The sequence below is a fragment of the Myiozetetes cayanensis genome, unplaced genomic scaffold (assembly GCF_022539395.1).
Source record: "Myiozetetes cayanensis isolate MyiCay16 unplaced genomic scaffold, myiCay2020 scf2-11, whole genome shotgun sequence".
Classification (NCBI taxonomy): Eukaryota; Metazoa; Chordata; class Aves; order Passeriformes; family Tyrannidae; genus Myiozetetes; species Myiozetetes cayanensis.
The window spans coordinates 69,488,854-69,507,998 of NW_026087411.1; the positions used below are offsets into that span (position 1 = coordinate 69,488,854).

General features: G+C 37.9%; 1 protein-coding gene across 4 annotated transcripts in view; it reads left to right on the forward strand.

Annotated features, from left to right (window-relative positions):
- SESN1 (sestrin 1) overlaps window positions 1-19,145 on the forward strand; it is a 77,554-nt gene that overhangs the window by 16,653 nt on the left and 41,756 nt on the right. Inside the window, exon 1 of one of the 4 annotated variants that reach the window (XM_050314838.1) lies at window positions 1,112-1,134. The exons of 1 other annotated variant lie outside the window; for it this stretch is intronic. The gene's annotated coding sequence lies outside the window, so the exon portion shown is untranslated. Of the gene's footprint in view, window positions 1-1,111; window positions 1,135-4,577; window positions 4,767-6,512; window positions 9,780-19,145 lie in introns of those variants that run through there. 2 more of the 4 variants (XM_050314837.1, XM_050314836.1) reach the window with 2 other exon arrangements.

Sequence of the window (19,145 nt, forward strand, 5' to 3'; positions counted from 1 at the left end):
GCAGAATGTCAGCTTGAGAGTTGGAATCATCTAGATAGATTCAACTTCTGGTAGGTGCTAACTGTCAGAATGTTTTGCTTTTCAAACCTAATGTTTTTGTAGTACAGCTGGTGGGGTTTTTGTTTGGGTGGGGTTTTGTTTTGGTTGGTTGGTTTTTTTGTTTGTTTGTTGGGTTTTGGGTTAGGGTTGGGTTGGTTTGTGGTTTTTTTTAATGGAATAAGATTTCTTCAGATTTCTGGCACTTATGGTCACCAACATGGGAGTTCCTCTGTCCTGCATTATTCAGCAAGACAAATGTTCTCATTTTCACTAAGTCACTGAAAGGTAACTGCGCCGTCTAAAGACAGGAAATTAGTTCAGGAAGCTTATGTTTCTGCCCCAGCTTAGAGCTTCAAAACCCAAGATCCTTCTAACCCTATAGCTAAAGTCAGTGAGCGTCTAGGCAGAACTTCATCAGGTGCTCAGCCATGCATAAGGGTGTTTCAGGTTTGGCAGTGGGCAACAGTTCCACACCTATGCTCAGGTAAGCTCACTCTGGATCCAGAGATTAAATGTTTCCCTCTATCTCCTCTCAGGGCTTGCAGAACATGATGTTCTTGGAGCATGTTTACTGAAGACCTATCAGATGGGCTTTGCATAAAACAAACCAGAGCTACCCCTCCCACTCCTGAGTAATAGCGTAATGGTTAGAGCATTCCCAAAGAGTGAGGACTTTAGGTTCAGTACCTTTTCTCCCTGAGGTGATTTGAAGTCATGCCCCTTACATGCCTAGGCTCCCAAGAGGAAGGAATTGGTCTAGCTTTTGCTCTAATTTCTGGGCTAGTGAACACCTTAAGAGTTGTATGTAAAGCAGGACTAATGCAATTGGAAGTGCTGACACTGTTGTCATCATTAAATATCTTAACTTAGTTTAGGGAGGAGAAGGCGAAATCACCTTGGGTTTATTAATGACTTGGACTTGGCCTCTGTCTTAAATGATCTAACTGCTGAGGTGAGAGCACCGGTCTCTGGGCTTGAGGTTGTGGTCCTGAATAAATGCAGTTGCTTTTGGCGGTGGGCAGAAAGCTCTAGCACAGTGAGAGACTGGACTGAAGATGCACTCCTCTCTTCAGTGCCTCCTGTTGGCTAACTTAGGTGAGTTCCAACTTGACTTGCAGGTGGTTTTGAGTGCTGGTTAAGGTTCATTACCCTCCTCTATTTTTGTATTACTGTGATAAATATAACTTTTGTGTTCCTGGGTAATAAACTGAAGTGTGATCTTTACTAAGAGATTCAGATATTGAGGAAATGTTGTCTTAACCACCATTGGACTTGTCTGTAAAATGTAAAATTTGACCTTTCACTAAGATACTTCTTCCTTTACATACTATTTAGAGATTTCTGCACTAAATAACTACCTTTGCTATGTTCCTGTAGTGAGAATGCACACAAAACTTCTGGTTTACAAGAATTTGGAAAAGGCAGTTGAAAGTGGACCTGTTTTGTCATTTGTTTCTTGCACACGTTTACAGTACATACTTTGTCCTAATGCATAAGGACAATTATCCTCCCCTCCCCTGTACAGGTAAGTATGGTTTTATTCAGTGAGGGTCCTTTCTGAAGGCTTGAGAGCTTTCCTCTTCCTAGTTGATCTCCAGACTTCTTCCAGTTCATGTCCCCTCACTCTTGAGGGCACTGTAGGTTCATTCTTCCTTTATAGCTGAAAGGTGCTACATGCTCTTGGTGAAGGTCTAAATCAAAACTTGGTGTCTCTTGGTATTTTTTTGTAAGTTTTCTCTTTATTTATCTTCAGTTTTGGAGAAAAATCTTCTCATCTAGAAGTTATCATCAAAGGAAAAGAAGAACAGTTCTTTAAAATATCAGTGATGTTTGTGTAGAACTTCATAGAATAGTTTGGCACCTGGAAAAGAAAAAATTGGTCTTGAGTAGATTTGCGACTTGCTTTCAAAATCTGAGTGCAGTGAGATGTGAATAACCTGCACTACAGCAGCTAAGTGGCTGAAACAGGGTTACAGAACCAGCAGAACAGTCTGAAGGAAGAGCAAAAGAGTGTCAACAAGTATTGTTGAGTGCTGAGTTTAACACAGGGTGAAGCTCAAATTCTTCTTGAAGAGAACTGTGTACTCTTGTTGCTATTTAAATTTTCCCATGTCAGGCTTTTTCACTTGACTGTACTATGCAGGAACTAGATCATTACCATTAAAAGAACCTGAAGTTCTTCCAAGTTTATATTCAGGCCAAATGAAGTAAGCCTCTAGCAAACATGCAACTAGATGACATAATAGCATGTATTAAAGGTGCAGAGGCTTTTTTGTTTCCCCATCTCCTAATTACATCAAACAATAGGAGATGAAATACATGTCTCTTTAGTGATATTACCATTTTTCAGCTCTTTAACAGAGCTTCATTCAACCTTAGATCTGTGTGCAGTTGAATCTTGCTCATCGTGGATGGCCATGGGCATCCTGAAATATCAGAGGTTCTATGAACAGTAGCATGAAAATCTGCAACCTGAAGAGCAAGTGAATGTTTTCCTGTGACTGAACTCACAGGGTAGGCTGTAACAATTCACTTCATACTCAGGCCTTCTGATTTTAGGGTAATATCACATGATTACTTGTGAACTAAATTACCATTAACTTTGGAGTAGCTCATTTATCAAAACTGACTTATCTCATTTACTGTGTAACACAGGTCAAGCAGGGACTGTACTGTCAGTTGCTGTGGCTGAAGTGACAAGATTTAACTCACAAGATGGTGGTAAATTGACTGTTTGCAGTTGTGGGAGCTTGCTCTGGTGACAGCTCTTATTAATGTTTACTCTTCCTTCTGTGTTAAAGCATGCCTGCATGCTAAGGCATATATTCCAGCATCTTCAAAACTTTTTCTTTAAAAGATTTTAGAAAGGAAGGAAATGTAGCAAATGCCAAACATCCAGTGGTGCTGCAGACAATTATTGGTTTAATCTATTGGCAGTAGATTAAAGAAGGTGGCTCATGATGGCCACTTCTTTCCCTGTTTTCCCATAAGACTGGGCTAATATCTCCCCACATCCCTCAAGTGACATTAATTAGTTATACAATACCTGGGGTGACTGTTTAGTGACCTCCTAGTTGTAAAAGCTTTTATGAACATCAGAAGCCTGGAGTTATAAATATGGAACTTCAAAATGGTGTGAGGTTTTTTGTTTGGCTGGTTGTTGTTTCTGGAATAGCTAGCATAGAACTGAAGGCTGGCCCATTGTCAGGTTAGCAGGCTTCCTTTGGGGCAATTCCTTCCCTCTTCTGTGAAGTTTTAATCTTCAGAATACCAAATGGAGAAACAAGCAAGAAACCCAAAGGCAAACAAAACCCCCTCCTTTTAAGATTCTTATCAATGTCCTTGAAAAGATGGACAGGTTCTATTCAGCCCTTTACTGTATATAATTACACTTAGCGTGTAGAACCAGGGAAAGAGGCAGTTTAGGCAAAATGGAATCTGGTAAGGATGACAGTACTTGATTTCTCTCTGCTCAAAATCTGGGAATGTGTCTGGCCGAAACAGTGTACATTTATTTATCCCACAGTGGCTTGTTCCATGTGGACCCTTTCTAAGTTAGTGGACCCAGTTGTTTGGGGGAACATAAGCTAAAGGGGAAATCAGATACTTAACTCTGGCATTAGGCTTTCATGGAATGAGGAGAAAGAACATTCAGTGTTAGACTGTTGAGACAACCAAGTAGTGAATCATAAGCTTCGTGCCTATTTTGTACCAACTGCCAAATAAAATCATATTATTGGAATGAAGTAGCATGTATCCTGCTAAGGCACAGGAATACTTGGCAGTTAGCACCCAATCATTTCACTAAGCTCTACAGCCAGGGATTGTAAGGGAAGAGCAGAACTTGCAAATATTAGGCTGGCAGAGTTTTTTAAACGAAAGCAACGTGAATGGTAAGATTCATTCAGTAAATATCTTTATTCCCAGGCTAATACAGATTTTTAACTGTAGTATTTTTGTGCAAATTCTCTATGTTCATGTTAACCAAATGTGCAGGGTGTTACTGTTTTAGCTTTTTTTACACTTACTCTACATGATCAAACTCATCACTGTTCTTGGCATTCATTTCCTTTGAGGCAGACCATTTCTGGTCTCTGTTTTGCAGATTCTATTTTCTGTCTGAGCTCTCTGAGCAGAGATCAAATTCATGTGTGATGACTTGATGACTACCTTAGTCAGTGTATCCTAAACTGAACCCCTTTCAGTTTTTCCCTTCTGTATTCTGTCATCATCTCATTGCTCTTACTTCCTCCTTTGCCATCGTTGTACTGTTTTCCTACAATATCTCATGATGTGCCATGAAATCAACACATTGTTTTTGAAAATCTCTTCAGTTCCACCGGTACTTTCTCCATGAAGCTATTGATTTCTGTATTGACTGTACAGGCAGGATCTGCCCAGCTCGGTGTGCCCACAAAGCACGTACCACGCCGGGGCTGTGTCAGTCACAGCACTTCCAGATTGCACACGCTTGCATCACGCAGGATGCGGGGCTGTAGTAACGCACCCCTCTGACGCACAATGGCATGACAGAAGAAGGTACTGCTGAGGCAGGGCAGGGGGTGGTGAGGTGAGGAAATAAAGCAAACAGTGCTGAACTGCCTGAAATCTCAAATGAAAGAAAAATCTGTCAGCCTATGGGAAGTCACAGTTTAGTGTTGCAGCTCCTTGACAGGGTGTGACAATTTAGGATCATCGGCATAAACCTAAGATATTGCTGAAAGCAGGTAAGTGTAGTTAGAATGTTTTTTGTTTGTTTGGGTTTTTTTGTTTTGTTATTTTGACAAAGATTTTTTCAAGATACCTGTGCAGAGGCATTTTGCACTATTTTTCCAATATTTAGTAGTGAACCAAAAGAAAACCCCTTGGTAGGATGATGTAACTGTATATGCTGCTCTCATCATAGTATTATTCAAATTGTCTCCTTTGGGTCTGCCTGAGCACAGAAAATTATGTTCCTTGCCCCAGAATTATTCTTAAAGGTGCTAAGTTTCTTTAACAACCTTTTAACTTATTTAAATATTAAAATCTTCTCTAAAATGAAATGTATGAAATAATAAAGTGTATAAATAGACAGTTCTCTAATAAAATTAGATTATTATAGATTATTAAAGTAAAATTCTTATTTTTTCCTAAGAGATTAACACTGGGATTCTGGTTATTTTGTTGTTCAGTCTTTGTACTTGCAAAGTTTTACAACGAATATGTAAACTTGTCAGCTTTAAATTCTGCTAGTCAAAGATACTGTAGTTAACCTTTAGGATCATATCTTAACTTCTGAAGCCTTTGCCAGCTCGGTGTCAGATTCACATTCAAGTGTCCTGCTGTTGAAAAGTACTTTATAAGTTGGTTGCAAGGAGGGGACAGAAATATAATCTCTCAAGGATGTGGCATGTGAATGTTCTCTCTGACTTCTCAAGAGTCCTTGCTAAGAGATCTTCTGGCATTTCTCCCTAAAGTGTACCTTCTGCTGCTTCAGGAATATTGAAATGGGCGTAACAGTTTTGGGAATGGCCTGGCAGTACAGATGAGTTCTGCTCCTCTCCCTGCCACTCTCTGATTTGCTGTGTGATCTCAAATGAGTTATAGCCCCGTCAGTTTGCTTGTCTGTAAAATGCAAGTAATGCTCATGGAACTTTACAGTAATTATAAGTTATGGGAAGAGCTGCTAGGATGAAGTTACAGAGATATATTTAGTTGAAATTGCAATGCTTCCAGTTAACTTTTATACACTAGTGCACTTTAGGAAACTTCTATAGCATGACATAATAATGTGATGAAAATTATATATAGATGGAATACGGTGGAAATTAACTCACCTAAGAGATGTAATTTCTTTTGAGACTGTGAAAAGGCTGCTACAGTGCTGCTACAGTGCTGTTACTTGCCATTTCATTTTATTGCCATTTCACTTCACTTTTCATGCGCTTTAATTCAGAAGTGGCTAAACTTGTTCGGACTTCCAAAGAAACTGAATTTAAGTCGATGGGAGAGAAATAGAGCATGAGTAATAGGAGGTGAGAATAACCATTTTTGAATCTACATGTGCTTGCATTTTCCTTCCTTAGAATCCTAAGACATTTCAGTTTGGGGCTAGGGTAGATATCAAGACGCTGAGCTTTTTTTTCTGGCCACTGAAATGTAGTTAGCTTTGAGGAGCAAGGAGGTTGTTTAGCAGAACACAGCAGTGCTGCACAGTATGTCAGGATATAAAGAACAACAAAGCGGAAGTTTAAGGGAAAGCAGGATTTGGCCAAACAGCAATCTGACCAGTCAGGAATGGTTTGATAACCAAAGGGAAAAAAACCCCCGTTGCTTGTCTCAGTTTGTTTACCTGTCCTTTTAGCTTAGAAATCAGCAATGGGCTTTATTGTAAAGCATTCCTTTAAAATGGTGACCTTTGGAGCCAGGCTGGATTGGCATACCTTACACTAGCACAACCTCAGCACAGTTACAAGATAAGTAAGGCTTGTAGGATAGGCCCTTGTGTATTTGAAGGGCATAGCCTGATAAACATACTCTGTTTTCATATTACTTCTCCTGTCATCTTACAAGTTGTATTGCAAAGTGGAGCTAGGCAGAGGGAAGGTGGAGAATGACATCATCTTGAAATGTGCTATGGCTGCAAAGCTGACCATCTGAAAGCTGTAAAATCAAGCTATATTATGCTGTATCTTTTCTGGAAGGTAGATACAAAGTAATAGTAATAGTGATAGTTCTGAGCTTGCAGAAGTTGCAGTGTTCACTTTGAGAATGGGACAACAAATGTAAGCCATGCTTTCACTTACATAAGTGTTTTCTGTTATGAAATTCATATGTACTTAATGTAGAGTGCCAAGCTGATCACTACAGCTTTTTAAAATAGAAAAGCAGGTGGAAGAAATAGAAAGATTTACCACACAGCTTGATCTCTCCCCCTGAAGGAGCCATTCATCATCAGCACCGGCTGAGACAAACTGCAAAACGAGTTTCCCTTCGTGGCTGTGATTGGGCTTGGAGAGGTGGCAGAGCTGCACGACAGCCTCGGGATTGGCTGGGCGAGAATACACCTCTGGAATCTGTTTGTTTCCCAAAAATAAGATACAATCTCTTATATTTCGCCTAGAGATCTTTTATCTTGCATTTAGTATACAAATAAACTAGTGCAAACACAGTTAACCTCTTTGGAACGGCTGTAGTACTTTAGATGAGGGGAATGAATTCAGGGTTTGGGAGTTTTGTTTATTGGGTTGGGTTTTTTTTCTTCCTTATTTCTCCTGAGTACAATGAGGCCTGTGTGAGTTGTCTAGATCTGTTTGCATTTTCCTGGGTGGTTATATATGATATTCAAAAACTTTCTTGTATCTTAACTAGAGCTGAAAGTTGTTTTCAGACTTTATAATGTATTGACTTCAGCTTATAATGAAAGCAGTTATTCTTTTAAAGCTGTTCTATACAATATTTACAGTTGCAGTACTGTCTTTCACTGTTTTTGTAAATATCAAGTTGCTATTTCTGATCATGTTTTAGTGAGCTATGTCTCTTTTCTAAATTATTTTAATCATTAAAATAGATCTGGAATTTTCTTGGAAATTTTTTTTTTTAAGTTAGGGACCTAGAATGTTGTGATACCCTATGTAAAATAGCTCCAGACCATAACTGAATGAGAGATTTGATCAGTTGCAGTCAGTGTATGTTCCAGCTGAGTAAGTATCTGGCATAACTGAATACATCGGAACTCATTAACCTACTTCCTGTCTCTAAAAAAAATTTAAAAAAAAAAAAATCAAGGGTAGAAAATTATATGGAAAATACACGTGACTTTTGTTGTGGTTCAGATTGGATGCATACAGAACCAGAAGGCTGTGAAAAGTTAGTTTGTGAAGGAGGACCTTGTGGTTGTTATCAAGTAACAAGGATTTGGACAAGCACCAGATACAGAAGTATTGACTCTAGGGGTTATTGCCTTCAGTAGAAGAGGCAAAGATACATAGGAGCATGAGAATGGAAATGGATGAGAGGGAAGATTAAAGGCAAGAGAAGTTGACTACCAGAAAGCTCTTAATTGGGTTTTGCTTCTGTTGTATCTTAAATAGGGATAAAGGCAGTAGTTAGTAATGCTTGAATTGCCAATCAGCTTTTGAACAAGCACCTGTATTTTTCTTATCTGTATAGAATTAACATGTCAAGATTTTTAAAAGATTAGCCTTGATATGTTATTGGTTTAGAAATTGGTGAGAGTTCTTGTTTTGTTGTCTTAATCGACACTCTTAAACTCTTAAAATAATTACTGATACGAATTTAGTTCCTAAAACTGGAAGCTGGTAGCAGAAAGCTTCAACAAGTGTGATTGGATAGCAGATGGCATTTCAGACTGACAACTGCAAGACACGTGCGTAAGGGGAAACAAATTCTTATTTTACATACTTTGATGGGCTGGGCTCTGTGTTTACTACTCAGAAAACAGTGAAATTACAATAGAGCTGTCTGTTCAAATTTTCTAATTTCTAATTCCTGTTAAAGAATGAGAACAGTGCCATTTCCTACTCATATGGAAGAATAAAGAGTTTTCAATGTCATTGTTGGGTGGTAGGTTGTAAGCAAAACGAGATGGCTTTTTAATTTATTTTTTTAAGTAAGGCACAGCTAAATTTTGAAACTTAATTTCTTTAGGCTAGTGTGGCTGGCAGTAGCCTATACTGGTTCAGACAACTACATGGAAACTGGGACAGGCTTTTGTAAGGGTGTTAAATGCACTGCCCATCTCTGACTTACTATGAGTGGCAGGTTGCTGGAGGCAAGCAAGCAGCCCCTTAACAAGGCAAGTGGGCTGTGAAACTTCCACCTTATGCTGTTTTCTGGGCCTTTGGTATTGGTTGCTGTTCTTTCTAGCACTAACCAAGGGATGATTGTGCCTTTGTCCCAAACGTGGGAGTAGCCCTCCCTCAAAAACATAGTGAGCCACACTGCTGGGAGTGGATTGCACTTGCAAGTAGAAAGGCCAAGGGTCAGAAGTGTAAATGAGGGCACACTGAGTGAAGCACCTTGCTGAAGGAGTCACAAGGAGGGTTGTTAGTGGCCACATGCTTTTTCTCAGTCCTCTGCTTAGCATATATGAAATGAGAAGTGGGGAACACAAAGCAAACTCCAGAGTGGCTGGGGTAGCTGTGACTACAGCAGAAGCATTTTCCCCAATGTTTTAAGCCCTCATGTGGGGAGGGATATAAATAAATAGAGGAGGGGAGCAGTGCAACAAAAATCCTAATATGGTATTTTAAGGAATTGCAGGAGAGTTGGCTTTTGTTCCCATCAACCTAAAAAACTTGGACCAGGTTTCATCTTCAGGGGTAAATATGTTATTAAGATAATATTTTAAAATTCTTGGAAGAATTGATAAAGAGGTTTGTTTTAGTAAATGTATTTCAATAATAGTGGGAGATGGATATCCAGAGACACTGATAGGACAGAGCTTAATGTTGGTGTGTTTGTTGTTTTAGTCAGAGAGGCTATCACCTCACATTTTACCCAAACAGTGTAATATCTCTGTTTTTAACAATTGCGTTTTGTCATTTTTTCTTTTCAATTTGTAGAGCAGTCCTGGATTTCTGTCAGATCACCACTTATTTCCAGTACTTTAAAGATGCACAAGGCTTAGTATTGTAAAAGGAGTCCTTAGATTGCAAATGGCTCAAAACCCAAGACTGTGATTGAGAAAATAAAGCATAGGGAGGACTTCGGAAGCAGAGTTATTAATTTTGCAGGTGAGTGTTTCTAGATTATGCATTAAATGTCCACAAGGAAACAAGTATATTCTACAACACTTCCACATGTTTTTTTCCCCTGAGAGTGTAAAAGAAAAGGTCACATCAAGCTTGATGCTTATAATTTAAAAAAATAAATCAAACATTATAAAAGAAGAAAATATCACACATACAGTCCTCTTCCTGGGAGAAGGGTTAGAGAGGAATGCAAACTACTAGTAGCTAAATTTTATGATGCTTTGCATGCTACTGTAAGCCACTGATGTGCTGGTAATGGCAAAAGAGGATCCTACACAAAGCAGAACTGAAAGTCTGTGTATAAGGGGTTTAGCACCATTGTATGAGTCAGGTCAATCTGGTATTAACTGTTGGTATGAGATTCGTAGTTCCATTTGCTCACATACCATTCAAATAATAATAAAAAATACCCAAGAAATTTCAGATTTTAGTCATGTTACAGGGAAACTAGGAATTACTTAAATTTGTTGTCTAAAAAAATCCTTATATTTCAATGTAGATCAGTATGATAAAATGGTAGAATGGTTTGGTTTTGAAGCTGCTGAGTCTGCTGTTGGGAAAGTTCTGTTCCTCAGTCTGATCCATTAGGTCATTCTTGGCTTCCACCAACTCATGAAACAGTGAGACTCAAAGAAATAAGTTGTCAGTTTTCTTTATTGCCTTCTGAGTCTTCCACTTGTAGAATTCATGTACTGAAGATTTGTTTTGTTGTTTGTTTAAGATTCTTACATTTCCAGGCTTGTATAATTTGGGCAGTACATATATGACTAAAATGTGTCGAGAATTGACAGCTTTGGGTACTGGTAGCATCTCAGAACATTTACTTTATTAACTACAGTGAAAATGGCCTAGTGGTTAACACTGCACACAGGCAGTGAATGCTTAACAATGGTTCTAGTAGGAATGTGTTTGCAGGAATGTGTTTGTGTTGCTTCAAAAAGGCATGGTGCTAAAAAAGTCAAGGTCATGGGTTCAACCCCCATACAGGCCATTAACTTAAGAGTTGGACTCGATCTTTGTGGGTCCCTTCAAACTCAGAATATTCTGAGGGAAAAAAAATATGTAGGAACCCTTGCTCTTGGCTTGTCTTTGCATTTGTCTTACTATTTTTTATTATTTTAATTTTAATCTTGGAAAAATTAGCATGGATGAGTTTCTGAGAATAAAACAAAATAAATTTCTCTTAAAGCCAAGGACATGAGCCTTTGCTAGTTGTGTTTCTTCTTCTCACCTCAGTTTAGTGAAGGGGAAAAGATGGAAGGCATCCTCATTCAGGAAAGCACCAATCTATTGTCTAATGAAACTGAGAAGGAAATTGCAGCGATTGAGATGGTAAATTAATTCAACAATAAGAACAGCAGATGGAGGAGGGCAAGTACAGATGTTTGGATAGGAAAATGGAAAGTGGATTGGTTGAGTAGCTCAGAGAAGAACTGATTAATTCCTTGTGCTGAGAAGATGCAGTGTTTACAAATTATAAAGATAAATTTAAGAGGAAGAAAGTTCAAAGTCCTCTTGGGTGTAACTTTCTTCTTTTAAATCTTCAAGGAAAAGGTGAAGTTTTTAAAAAAGGTTCAGATTTATTTTAGATGATAGAAGTCAAAATTTTATCCTTGAATGATTTAAATGTTTAGCTTCCACCATGCTCACTTGTCCAGAACCTTTCATCATGCAGCCCAGGGAATAGGCAAAGCACAAACACTTAATGAACTCTGGAATTTAATTACATGTTTCCTGGAGGAAGTAGGAACATATCTGTTGTATCAGCAAAGAAAAAAGTCAAGTCTGTAGGGACTTCAAAGTTATTGTGAACTTAGTATCAATTTCAAATCTCAACCAAATTAACGAGCTTCACCAGTTGATGCTAATTGTTTCTTACAATGGAAGAGTCTTAATCTAGTAATGAATGTGGAAGCCGTATAAGAGTTAATTTCTTCAAACTAGATTTTGGAACAGCATGCACACACCTTTGAGAAGGTGAGACCTGACAGAAGAAATCTAGAGTTTTAATTACATGGTGAGGAATGTTTGTACATGTGTGCATATATATGTGTTTGTGTGTATATAAAACTGTTGGTAATCTCTGGTGTTAGATGTAATTTGTTCAAATGACTGTAACAGTGTAACTGGGGGGAAATGGGGAGGAGGCAGTTATTCCTCAATATGTCAGCAGTCTGGACAATGCTGTGACTAAACATGCATTGACAGTGCTTGCTTTAGTAGGAGAATATTCGGCGCTGGAACCCTGTCTTGGTAGCTATTAGAGTTATATTCCTTTTACTGTGGGGCATTGTGCTCTCTGTGATATCCTTTTTGTCTTGTGTTTCTTGTGAAAATAAATCATAAGCCTGCTGTGATAAATGGCTGAGCAGGAAACACCTTGGTACCCTCAGTGCCTTAAAATAAGAGGTGAAAGAAATCTTTGCCAAAAGGAAGCTGATAAATAATTGTCTTCTACACAGATGGATTGGACTGAGTTATACCATTCTGCTTCAAGTGGAAACTAAGGCAGAAATATGTAAACAGTTTGTTCAGTTATTGTAAAAGCTCCAGATACCGTAGCTTAAACTCCCTCTTCTCTGTCTTTACTTCTGCAGACAAGTGGCTGTAATCTATCTCTCTATTGGAAAACTAAGGAAAAAAAATGAAATCCCACAAAGTAAATGTACTTAAGAGTAAAAAAGGACTTGAAACAAAAAAATAGATTGCAAGTGACTAATTTAATGTTTAAGGCCTCTAAATCAGAGTTGGAGGAAACATTGAATATGGTTTGAGTTGGGAGGAAGAAGTGCATGATTCAGCAATTTGGGTTGTTTGACCAGTTTATAGATCAAATAGATTATGGAAATCACCCTGAATCGAGATAAGTTTTGTTATTTCTGCACGTTCTAGGGCTTTTCTTTTTTCTATTTCATAATGCTACACGTCAGAAATGTCTGTCAGTCTAAAATTACCACAATACAAATTCTTCTCCCATTTTATCCACAGCTATAAACTGTAACACTAGAAGTACTTTTGTCATTAGTATGTATTTATTTGGGAGTTTTATAGCTACACCCGTACTTGTTTCTAAATTAGTATTGCTTTATATTATGAGGCAATACCATGTGTGAAACCTGCACAGATATACCCTAACTTCTCCTTGAAAGGATTGTTATGACCTGTGAGAGAGTCTGTCCATTTTTTTTTGCGGCAGATCTTTGGATATTTGACAGGAGCACTTGAACTACACAAGAGGTGTTTTCTTTTTTTCCCATGACTATCACTCAGATTTGTCAAGATTATAAATATTAAAAAGAAGGATTTCCCTTTGTGCAGTTACATGCCTCTGAAAACTCTGCAGCAGTTGCGGGCATTGCCTGAGAGTTTGAGGGAGCTGTCAGATCAGTTGTGAGAGGGGAGGTGTAAGGATAAAACTGGGCTCTGTCCTCAATTCTGCACTCTGGTCAGTACACAGGGTAGATTTTAATTTTCCTTGGAGCTGCAATGGGGGGAAAACATTACAGTTGGAACACGGCTCTTCACTAGAATTTCTGGACTCTTAACAGTCTGTGATGTGTGAAAAAACTTCCTCTTGTGAGTAAAGTTATGCCTGTACCTCAGGGCACCAACAGCAGTGTTGTATCAGAGCCAAAGGTTGCAGGCTTGAAGCTTAGTGGGAGTTTATACAGGTGCTGTTTGTGTTCAAAATCATTCACACAACATAGATTCTCACACCTTGAGTGCTGACATTCTCTTCACTTACATAGAACATGCAATCCTCACCATAGTCACAGTCTGATTAAATTCTGGAAATATAAACTCAAAATTTAGTCAAGGGCAAATTTAGCACTTTCCCACGTCCAGTGTACATCTTCTAAGCCTTCTGATGTAGGATATTCTACAAATCAGGGACTACCAAGAGTTGAAAAAGGGAAGTTCCTGTGTTTGCGCACATTGTCTCAGATCTCTGGTGGAGCTCTGTTTCATTGTTGTAGTCTATTTATGCTTTCCTGCAAGTTCTGGAAATGCTGAAACTGCAGAAAACAAGAGTGTGGTTCTCAGCAACTGTACAGCAAGTTCTATTTTAATGACTTTCATCAACTTTATCCTACTGTGAAAGCTGTGTACTGTATCTCTTCATCATGGGGGGGAGCAGGGAAATTTAAGTTGTAATTCTAGCCCTGTCCTAATGTCTGATTTACATATGGAAATCATAAAAATAAATATGTTAAACCTTTCCTAGGATTGTCAGAGCATTATCAATCAATAAATGGGAGACTGAATAGTTTTGCACCAGCAATTAAAATACAAGGCTATCGATACTGCTTCTTTGCCCATGGATTCAGAAAAAAGAAAAGAAGATAGGAAATGTTATTTTGCTTTCTAGAATAACAGCATCACAACATGAATTAGACGTTAAGTAGAAAATTCAAACCTGCTCTGGATTCTGGATTACTGAGTATTTCATCTCCCAAGAATTTTCTGTTGGCTTATTGAGGTAGTTTGACTAGGAAGAAGTTATGTACTGTTGGTACTGGTACAGATACTGCAGTAAAAACTAAACCTATACCCTGTCTGTTTTGCCAAGTTTAGAGCTGTTTTTCCTAGGTAGATGTGCATGTTCTTAGCTTTCATGAGAAAATTAAGTTTTGACTGAAACAGACAACTCCTGGTTGGCTTGTTTAGCTGACAAATACTTTCCTGTAATATGGAAGTATCAGTAAGGAGGTATTGCTGTTAATGTGACTCTTGGTTATTAAATTAGGAAAAATTTTGAATTTCACTTTCAGCTTAAAAACAAACAAAGAAAAAAGGTTTACAGGATTTAATTGAAGCTCAGTAAATATGAACTAATGTTAAATATCAACATTAAATGCAGTTCTCCAAAGTACTTCAGAAAGTGATGCTTCTATTCCCATGTTGTGGACTGTACTGTCATTCAGGCTTCTGCTTTGGTGATACTGCTTTGTTCTTATAAAAGAAGAAGTACTGTTTATAAGACATCTGAAGTTCAATTCAAGTGTTATGAACATTTTAAATCAGTGGTTTAGAGGTTTTGATAATCTTAATAGTTTTTAGAAGATCATAATAGTAATTTGCCAGATATTTAAGTGTCTATAAAGTACCAAACATTGCAAGAAGGAGCAAAATCTACCTTACAATTCTGAAAATAGAATCCCCCATTTCCCAAACAAGCAGTTTGTCTCAGTGCGCTTCGTGGAGCGTTTTATCTCTCAGAATGTTTTGATAGATGGCTCAGCTCCAGAAGAGCTTTAACATAGTCAGCCTGTTCTCCTCTTCTATGCCTTGCTGATGACATTTTCCTTCTCTTCATTATTCAGGTCTGTAGTAAGTGCTGTGTTATACCTGCTTCTTCTTCCCTGCACATCACTGATATATATATATATATATATATTTCTTCACATATCTGAATTCTTCCATATTTCATTGTTTCCATGCCATAAAGAACAAGGTTTTGTCATTGTGTCCCAGGAACACAAAATTTAATTCAGGCTCAGGATTTTTTGAAAGGCAACTTTCCACATCACCTTCTGTTTCTCTGTGGGTGCCTGAACATACAGCACATGTGGTTGATATATGGTATATCTACCATATCTGTAATCTAAATCCTACTTTGTGGTTGGTTTGTTTGTTTTTTTCCTCTGAGATTAATGTAAGAGAACCATACACTTTACTGGTACTATGAAACCACATTTTCACTCTGAGGAAATTCAGGATCTCCTGTTTTTTTCCCCACACATGACATGACTTAGGCCCAAGTCTGAAAGTTCTTGTCTAACATGTACCACACTTAACCCTGTCTGTGGCTGCTTTTCTTCTCCTGCATTCCCCTGCATGTCTTAGCAGTCTCCAAAAGTTTGATAACCCTGAAATGTAACATCCTTTCACTCTTCTTTCTGGGGACTTTGCAATCCCCAGGTAATCATCTCTTAGGGCTCCTTTCTAAGTGTTCCCTTCCAAGCCTTAGTACGCATCTCATCTAACTGTAATTTAATCTAAGTATTTTTTCTCCTAATGTCACTAATATTTTGATTCAAGCCTATAGAATACGAGTGTGTTCTGTATCTCTTTTAATTTAAGTTATTCTGACATGTCTTCCAAAACAACAAAAAAGCCCTAAGGTTTTCCTGGTTTATTAAGGATAAGTGTTTTGTTTTGGCTCATCTGGAATGTTATATGTGTTTGCAGTATAATAAATCTTTCTCATTATTAAATTTTTAAAAATCCTTTCTACAGTACTGTTTTAACTAATTATATTTCACTGAACTTCTGTTTTCCAACCACTTTATAATTTACTTTGACATACGAAATTCCATTGTTATAATTTCTTTGGGGTAATATTGTAACAAAAATATCAGTAAGTTATAAGTATGTCAGATATGCTACAAGTATATATAAGTATGCCAGGCATGCCATTTTGCTGTCACAGAAAAGATTCTTTCTGTACTGGCAATCCTAAATTTTCTTTAGCAGACAGGTAGCCTGAACTAGTTACATTGCTGAAGTCTTCTGTTGAGCATCCAGTAGCAGCCTTGACAGTACTTTGGAGTACAGCTTGATGCATTGCTGGCCAAAGGGAGAAATTGTTCTAGCAGTAGTTGTTAGGATGGACTGAAGATTCAATTGTTATGACAATAACCACACTTGGAAACCTAATCTATTACTGGAAAATTTTTTTCCTGAATGTTACTATAGGGAAGGAAAGATTCCTTTGGAACAACTCGTACAGTAATAAAAATGTAAACAAATACTGTATTTAATGTACAGGGTTGGTTTAGACATGGATTAATCAGTACAGCAATAACAGTAAAATGCATGCCTGCTTTTTGTCATGTCCCTGAAAACAAAGTGACTTTAAAACTGCTTTGTCAGGCAAGTCCGAGCCTATGGAGGGACAACAGAAAGCCTCAGGCACGATTAACATGAAACATGTTGGGCAGCCCAGGCTATGGGAGCAGATGAGTTTCATTTCTTTTTGCACGTATTTCATGCCCAGAGCCTTCTCAAGAGGTGACTCACCATTTCTTCCCTGATGGATCTTCCTCCTGATATGTTAATTTTTCTCCTTCTGCCTTTCCTTTCCCTAGGGCCCTTTGAGTTTTCTACTTGCCAAGCCTTAAAGTTCCTTTCTTACTTTGTGTGATTTAAGGAATGATTTTTTGATAACTATTGCCTTTGAGGTACCTGGAAGAGTATTCTTTTTTGTCTGTCTTTGCATCAGGTCACTTTTATATTCAATCCCTTTGGCTCTCTGATGCTAAATGCATAGACTAGAAAGCATCTCTCAGAATAGTTGAGAGAAATAAATGTTTAGGCTGCTAGACCAGGTTAGAGAATTGTGATAATCTGATAACCTCGTGTATGTAAATCAGGGAATTCTGTTTCTCCACCAGAAGCTGAATATAACTATATCTTTCTGAAAGATATCTAAACTTACTTAAAAAATTGAAGCAGTGACATACATTTCCTGTAGTAAGAGCTTTCAGAGTTTAATTTTCTTGCTGCCAGGAAATGATACCTCTACAAGATATATTTGTGCAATGCCAATTTCCATTCATTACAGTTTTCTGTGAGTTAATTTATGAATCTGAAAAAAATCTTAATTTTTTTCCCCCAATTTTTTCTTCTTTTTAGACATCTTAAGTTTTAAGGGTGTGTTTGTATATAAGTACATATGTATGTGTATGTATAGATGCAAAAAAATCAAGTAATCTCAACTTCTATAACTTACTTATATTTAGGTTTTTAAACTGTGTACTGAGAGGCCCCTTTTCTTTACCAAATAAAACAGGAGCCATAAAAATCCTTCCAGTATTTCCAAATAATTTTGGACACCGGGAAAGTCATCATATTCTCAAACTGTCAGGTTGGCATAGTATATGCAGGAAAGGTGGTTGTTTGTTTTACTTGAAACTTCTAGTTTTACACATTTTAGATCAAATCAGCCACCTAGGCAGCTGAACCACACTAAAGAATACAGAGTGGAGCCTGATCTGCTGTTCCCAGTGTTCTTTTTGGAGACAGTACTTTCCAAATTACTTTCCCAGGCATACATGTTGATTATTTCTTTTGTCCTTATGTATGGGATAGCTGGATATATTAAAATATGTTTTCGTGGAACCAGAATAGGGAAGTTAGGGAAGGACCTGAAGAGAGCTGTCAGTTCTATTGAGGTGCCCCAGGGAAGAACCAATTACTATATTTGGCCGTGCATGAGTAGTTTTATCTAACTGTTTTAAAGACTACTAGCAGTCAAGACTCTTCTCAGTCTCCTCCTCTTTATACCAACTGTCTTTGTGGTGTTTTGGCTTTACCGTCTGTTCTCAGTCATTCTTTCTCAGTCATCTTTTCTAGGCATCTGGTCACTTTTGTTGGTGAGAATACAGAGGACAGCATTCAGTTAATACCTTTGAGGTGCATTGGCCAAAACGATGGTGTGGGTATTCCTGCTGAGTAGAACAGAGAGGTTTGCTTCCTCTGTCTTGCAAGCTAAATTACTGTTTATGAATCACATTGAAGTTTTGTTAGTTTTTTTTCATGTTGACCTCATGATGCCATAATCCTTTATAACCTTAACTCCTTTCAAGCAGAGTCTCTAGCAGAGAGTCTCTAGCATTTTGTTTCCCTTTCCTGTCTTTGTATAGTTGATAATTTCTATTGGAGAGTAATAATTTAAGTATTTTTCCTAAGAGTTGTATTCTCTATTTTTAGGTGATTTCAGAACATTTCTGCAATTTGTCAAGCACTTCAGAAGTTCGAGTTTGTCCTCTCAGGTTCTCTCAGTCCTTACAAGCTTTATATTATGGGTACTTTAATATAAGCATTCTCTCAATGCCATAATTCAGGTCACTATTCTGTGTAGAACCAGATTTAGGGGGTATTTGCTGTGGAATCCCACATGGTATACTTTTGCATGCTAGCAGTGAACCACTGATCGAGTGCTCTTTCAGCACAAGACAGTTCTGCATTCATGTTGCTGAAATCTCATAAAAGTTTCCTTAGCTTCAAGTCACAACTGTAACATGTGCCAGTGTCTTCCCTTGTTCAGACCTATTACCTGTTGTGGAAGGTAAGTGGTTTCTTGGGGATCTATCTTCAACATGTGTGTCAAACTGAATTTTGCCTTGCACTCAGTTGCATATTATTGTTCAGGCGCTTAGAAAGTGCTTTTCAAAATTTTTGGGTTTTCTTTTTTTCACCATTTTTTTCAGGAATTGAAATTCATCTGGCTGAACTGGTTCCTTTTTTATTTCCTTCTTTAAATGAAAGCACTGTGTTTCTTGTTTCTCTAGTTTTTGGTACTTTGCCCATCCTCCATAAAATCTTGAAAACAATGCTAGCCCT